This window comes from Tachypleus tridentatus, chromosome 8, assembly GCF_004210375.1.
Source record: "Tachypleus tridentatus isolate NWPU-2018 chromosome 8, ASM421037v1, whole genome shotgun sequence".
NCBI classification, from domain to species: domain Eukaryota; kingdom Metazoa; phylum Arthropoda; class Merostomata; order Xiphosura; family Limulidae; genus Tachypleus; species Tachypleus tridentatus.
The window spans coordinates 89,347,496-89,354,763 of record NC_134832.1 but is presented as its reverse complement, the minus strand read 5'-3'; the positions used below and the strand labels follow the sequence as shown (position 1 = coordinate 89,354,763).

General features: G+C 33.8%; 1 pseudogene; it reads right to left on the bottom strand.

The window, feature by feature from the left end:
- Positions 1-6,256: 6,256 nt before the first annotated feature.
- On the bottom strand, positions 6,257-6,795 carry LOC143223955 (glyceraldehyde-3-phosphate dehydrogenase 2-like; annotated as a pseudogene).
- Positions 6,796-7,268: the final 473 nt, after the last annotated feature.

Genomic DNA, 7,268 nt, shown 5'->3' with positions numbered 1-7,268 from the left:
ATTATGATGGCGCTGTCTACAGTTCAGGACTGAGCTTTTTGCCACTTACGATATTGGTTCTTTCAGTTACACAACTCTTGCTTCTGTATGCATGTATAGGAATAAGTTTATACCACTAAAGTTTACAGTTTTTGTACCCAACCACGGATACAATATTTCTAACTAAAGTCAAGTAAGTACACAATGGTTAGACAACACACAACAGTCTGAAAGTGTTAATATTCAACATTATTAAATGGTGGGGACGTTAAAATCGTAAATTACAGTGTTTACGGTTCTTCTGTAAGGAAAGTATACGAGTTTACTATAGGGTAAAACCTGTTACGATCCTGGTACAATAAACGTCATTCTAAATAGACCTACCCAACCTATAAGAACAAGTACATTGGATACAGTCATCAAAAACAAGAATCTTTGAGGCATGGAGTTATATCTCTTTGGGAACATTAATATAAGAAGATAAAAATTACCTATTCAAAATTAAACAGCTTTTTTAAGGATCATATAGTAAGTAGTTTAATGTTTGAATGAAGGAGATGTCTTCTAAGGAGAGACAATCAACGCTACGATACTTTTGTATCATGTAAAAGAGGGAGAAAACATCTAGTACTCTGAGTTTACGGCTCTGTACTAGCTTTCAAATGTTTAGTCAGTGGTTATATGTGTTTTTCTTCAAACAACTGTTTGATGCAATTTAGATATTGATGGCTGTGAATGTAAATTGGTGACTCGATACATTCACAATATCCTCTAGCAATGTAGACTATTGAATATCCCTGTTTGTGTATCCATGAAAAGTTCTACTAGCGTATAAAGCTAAACTTATTCTCTCTTCTTCTTACACAGACAGTGAATGAGAAGCATCAGTGAATGGAATATTATGGTCTTCCATCGATGACAGAGGACCCATTGTATTCTCTATATCGCGATTAGAAGATGAATACGTTAATCTAGCACAGTGAAATCTACATGTGAAACTAAAGTTTGTCAAACGTGATGGAACAAACTTTCGCAGGTTGATGTACATCTAGGTAACAAACTGATTTTTTATCTTACAATATGTATGTTTATAAGATACACATAGAAGTACAACTGACTTGTAATGGAGAAGCCAAGAGAAGTCGTTGCGCTACATTGGTGTGAGTGAAAGGCACATAATTCTGAAAATCTCGACTTTAAAGATAGCGATAACAATGGAATGAAAGATCGACACATTGATAGATACCCCAAATAGCCAGGCTGCTGTCATGGTCGGCAAAACAAGTTTTTGCTGAATGGTGTAACTTTAGAAGTATACCTCAAGATGTATTTTGCATTATGTTAAGTTATGAATCTGATTTCAGGTTTGTTTACAACACGTTGCTATTTAAGTTACAAAATCAAGATCAACCCATTAGTAATTCTCTGGTGGAAATTCAAAAGTGGAAATTTCTTTAATCCATTCACGCAATACAGAAGAGCCACATTGGGTTATCAGTTGTGTCTACTGCCACATATTGTATACACTGACCTATGTGGAAGAACAAAGCGATGTTTAATAATAAGAATGGAATATTTACAAAACAACAAAAATAACTGTAATAAGAATGGGATTTTTTTAACTTTTCCATTGTGAAGAAAATCTGGTTTGTTTTCAATTTCACGCAAAGCTACATGAGAGCTATCAGCGCTATCCGTCCATAATTTAGTAGTGTAAAACTAGTCATCACCACCCACCGCCAATTCTTGGGCTACTCTTTTACCAACAAATAGTGGGATTGATCGTCGCATTATAACGCCTCCATTGCTGAAAGGGCGAGCATGATTGGTGGGACAGGAATTCGAACCCGCGATCCTCGTATTAAGAGTCGATTGCCTTAACCACCTGGCCATGCTGAGTCAGTGAAGAAGATACATGAAGTTAAGACTTTATTAGAGTAGCTGTAAACAGATGAATGTAAGCTCTCATTCTAGTTTTTTATATACATCTTCCACAGGAGGATCAAAACGTCATGTTCTGTTTGTACTCTTATAAATGATCTTCCATTATTGTTATTACACACAGAACTTTTGTTTCTCTACTCTACAATTATACTTTATCAAACTGGATTATCTCCTTTTTAAATTATAATTATTTTCAATTATTGTGACGATGGCTGTCATATCATGATAATCTGCACTTTATTATAATTAAATATAAATGATGCATGCAAAACTCAAACCACGCCTGTAATTATTATTAATAACTGGCGTCATGTTTTTTTAACTATAATTATTTCCAATTATTTTAAATAATTACCATCACTTTCTGCAATTATCTATTATTCCTTTGATTTATAATTATATAGTAATTGGATGTAATGGTTAACTGTTCTACCCTTCATGCAGTTCTTCTACATTTCATTATATTGCAAATTTTCATTGGTTGTAATTATCACGTGACTCGCTGATTTGCATATTCAAAAGTCCTTTAATATATCGTACTCGACCTTCTGTGTGTCATAAGAAAGTATAAAATATCTAACTTACATCACAGCTAATTCGTGTCACAGCACAAAACATTTGCTTTCTCCAAAGAGGAGGAACGAGTCATAAAAGCCAAAATGTATTTATTCAGATAGAATAGCTCGATTGCTCACTGCTAATTATGATTTTAGTAATGGGGGTGCAAGGGACTGTAAGGGTGAGTGTTATGAAGCCTTGTAAGTGTAGTGAGTGTTAGTATAATAAGCTTAAAGTTAAGACGTAGTGTGGTATCACTTAGCCTAGAGTCAAGTGCATAAAATTTATTAGAAAAGTAGAAATATTAATTCTATTTTAAAATTAAATTGTTTTAAAATTAAGCTAATGTCCGTTATATCACCAACGTTTCAAATAAAAACAAACCTCTTTAATTCTACATTAAGAAATTCAACAAATATTTTCCAGTTTTATTGTCTACAGATTTCAATTTATACTTCCAGTAGATAGACAAATAACAATATCAGGCGATTATTTTGTTACAAAGCAACATGACAAAAAAGCCATTGTTGGAATGTAATGTTACCACAATGCACTAGTTTTTTTATACATTACAAGTTGCTACTCTAACTCATTTTTACCAATAATTATTCTACGAATATGTCACAAATTCATATCATGAATTATTTTAATTTTGATTGGCTCACAAAGGGATTTACCGACGTTTGACTGCTTCGACTAAGCTTTTCTGCTTCTTCGTTGGTTAACTTTGATTTCTCAAATTGTAAGTATTTCATTCGTTATGAAGTCTTAAGTTAGGATATACTAGGTGGCGAGGGGAAGTAATGCAAACTAGATATATTTCTTTTGTCTGTTCATAAACAACATTTTGAGTACGTACCTTAAATGTCTCTTTCAAAAGCTTACTAATAACTTTAGATAAATTACTAGGTGATACAACTTGCCAAGAATTATTTAAATTAGTTTTAGCATTCTCCTTGTCTAAAGTCTTTGTAGTCGCACCTTTTGAAATTTTACAGGAAAATGCCCTCAATTGTACTTAAGTTTATTATATATTTTAAGGTTTCTCAAAAACACTGCAAAAGTATTATATTTTGGTTTCAATGCAGTACAGAAACGCCACTGAAATGGCTAGGTGGTCAAGGCGCTCGACTCGCAATCTGAGGGTCGCAGGCTCGAATCTCCGTCATACCAAATAAGCTTGCCCTTTCAGCCGTGGGGGCGACATAATGTTACGATCAATCCCACTATTCACTGATAAAAAGAGTAACCCAACAGTTGGCGGTGAGTGATCGTGACTAACTGCCTTCCCTTTAGTCTTAAATGTTAAATTAGGGACGGCTAACGGAGATAAGCCTTCGTGTAGCTTTGTGCGAAATTCGAGAACAAACAAACAAAAACCACTACACAATATATTACATTTTGATTTTGATGTATTATATAAAAGCCAAATAGGGTTATAAGGTATGTTTACTGCAGGGAATAGAACCACGAATTCTATACTTTTTCTTTTAATGACTGCTCTACGGGGGTACGAAATATTAACTCTTCTGAGCAATGAATTTTCTTTTATTTGGTTTCTGTGCAATGCAACTACTGTGTTTTCACAGGAGAGAATGAATTCTTTATATCCTAATTATTATACCTATATAATTAACTTATTTGTATATTTTTCTATTATTTTCTTTCTAATTTATGAAACTATTTTTAATAGCATTTGATATGATTGCTACACTTTCTTTTAAATCAAAAATCATCTCTTTCAATCAAATCAATATTAAGTACTTTTTTATTATTCATTTCTGCTCCCCAGTAGCACAGCAGTTTTAAACAACGTTTGGTTTCTAACAATTATCCATATGCTTTTTATTTATATTTAGCATTCAAGGCAGATACTCTTGGGATATTTGATGACATCTCTAATTATGAAGTGTCGAACATAGGAAATGTATCCATTAAACATCGCCCTTACATCCACCATTATGCTAAGGGATTTGGCTGTTACTCTTACAATGTATACAACAAGTAAAGAGATGCTATTTTGCGGTATTACCCAGAATCGAACTCGATTTGTTTGTGTGACAGTAAATTCTATTTCTTTATGGTAATAATTGTATTTATCATTCCTTTATTATCCTCTTTTATCGTTTGACTTATCTGTGAATTTTAAGTTGCATTAAAATGATAGATCACATTCTAGCTTATCATCTGTATGTTAAATACATTTGTTTGTATGATGAAACTGAAACGAATTTCCCCAGGGTGACGTACAAATACTATTAGTGTAGTAGAAGATTAAGTAACTTTATTATCGCATTAGGTGTAATCTTGTGACCTACTCAGTGAATAAATACGCTGCCAGCAGCTTCACTAAGAGAAAGAGTCAAGAGATGTTTAGTAAGCGATAATGTTAGTGAATTATCGCGTTTTATCAGTTGATATCATCATCATCACAATAATGAGTCTCTAAGTTATATATATAATACTGGAAAAACGTTTTTAATACGTGATTTGCAACCCATAATTTCGCGAAATTTTTATCCTGTGTACATGTAGATTTCTAATAGGGCTCACGATTTCCCCGTTTTGCCTTCATTTCCCGTCACAGAGAACGTTTTTCTCTATATTTGAATGTGCAGAAAAAAATAAGGTGGCTGAAATTGTTGCGAATTGTGAAGCAAAACGAAGATGAGAGGTCGGACGCCGATTCGACGTTTACGGAGTTATAAAGCGACAAATAATGTCAGAAACAGTTCTGTGTTATCAGTTTTTCAAGTATCTACGGGGTATTCAAGCGAAAACTGTCGTTTTGGCTACAAATTGAAAAAAAACTTGGAAAAAAATGTTCTCGAACTTATGCTATTTGTTTACAAACATAAGTTTGCCGATATGACGTCTTGAATACGTCACACGCAGATTTAATTGATTTTCACGAATTACAGAGTTACAAACCGATGAATAGCGATATTACCATTAATTAGTACGTTTCTTATGAATAGCTAATGAATTATCTTTTGTTTTTGGCATGTTTTTGTCTTTAAGCAAGAAAAATAAATGAATTCAACAGAAATTACTATACATGGCTGCAACTCGCTCATAGCCACCATGCACTGTCATTGGCGCAATTTCTGGCACCTCAAGTGAGCACTTGCGCCACGAATAATCTGCTAGTTGTTATTAACATTTAAATGGATTTTTGCTTTGCTCTATTTTTTGAAATTAGATTTTTATGGTTCTTTTTCCTGATTCCATGAAATAATATTAAAATATATGACACAGTGTTCATTAATATTAACATCAAGTCCTGGCTTGGCAGGTGTTTGTTATCTGTGTTTTGTAAGTGTTGAATTCATTCCTAAATTGTGTTATAATTGAATAAATTGCTTTTTTTGTTGCTGAATGCTGATTCTAGCAACGTGTTTATTTCAGACCATTACGTTGGCTCCTGAGCAGGGTCACATAAACTCATGCTAGTCAGTTTTTCATTTGATCCTGGAGTATCCATAGCCTTGGTTTGTTCATTTTGAATTTCAGGCAAAGCTATATGAGAGCGATCTATGCTAGCTGTTTCTAATTTAGCAGTATAAGACCACTTCTTGGGCTACTGTTTCACCAATGAATAGTGGGATTGAATATCACGTAATAACGCCTCCAGGGCTGAAAGGGTGAGCATGTTTGGTGTGATAGGAATCCGAGCGCTCTAACCACCTATCCATGCCAGAACCAGCCTTGGTAGTTCTTTATACCAGAACCAGCCTTGGTAGTTCTTTATACCAGAACCAGCCTTGGTAGTTCTTTATAAAAGATGAATAATGTTTCGATTGGCCATGATGTCATACTTAACAAACTGGTCAAGATTCTTCTAGGTGGATGTAACAGCATGAACTGTGGTCATAAGACCTTCAACAATATCAAAGTTCTCATTGATGATTTTAGCAAACGAGCTGAACAGATAGTTGGTGGTGCAAATACATTACTGATGATTTCCATTGAAGGATAATACTACTTGTGGTTCACACCAGTAACAAACATGAAAGCTTCAGCTAAAGGTGTAGAAATAACAGCTTTCTTACCCCATGGTAATGTGTGATTGTGCTTTTTCTACTGTTATGAAAACTCCGGTCAATTAAACAACATATTCTGCACTAATCCTTCTATATGAAATAACATTAAGTTCATCTGTTGAAAATCACGAATTTCCTATCCACGAAGAATCAGTATTCCTCCAACTGCTCGGATTTTACCTTTGTAAAGACCACATGTATAATTATACTTGAACATACAAATCGTCTAATTAATATGAGTAAAGGGATCATAAACAGAGACAATAGGCAATGTTCAAAAGAAGCAAGCCTACAACAAAAACAAACACACAGACACATTTAATGTATGTGATAATTTTAAATTTATCAATCTCGTCAGAGATGTATTTCTACTTTAACAGTGAACTTTCTACTACAAAGGCAGTGTCAAGTGTTTTACAAAGACCACAACTGCTAGTAGGTTCATTATGCAGTATCTAAATTCATGGGACATAACATACTGAGCATACAACTGATGTAAGTGATAGCATATTCTACTGCATTTTACTGCAATGTTGTCATTGCACAAGTGCTACTATCATGAACCAATATTTAACATGAATCCACAGCCACATGATAGATATGCCGGTAATGAGGCTTCCAGTAAAGCATGTTACAAGTATAAGTATGTTTCTCATGATCCTTGCTATATCTAAAGTATGTTTCTGATATATTTAAAGCTGATAATGGTGTGACATTTTTTTAGAACTTGACTTCAAATCGTCA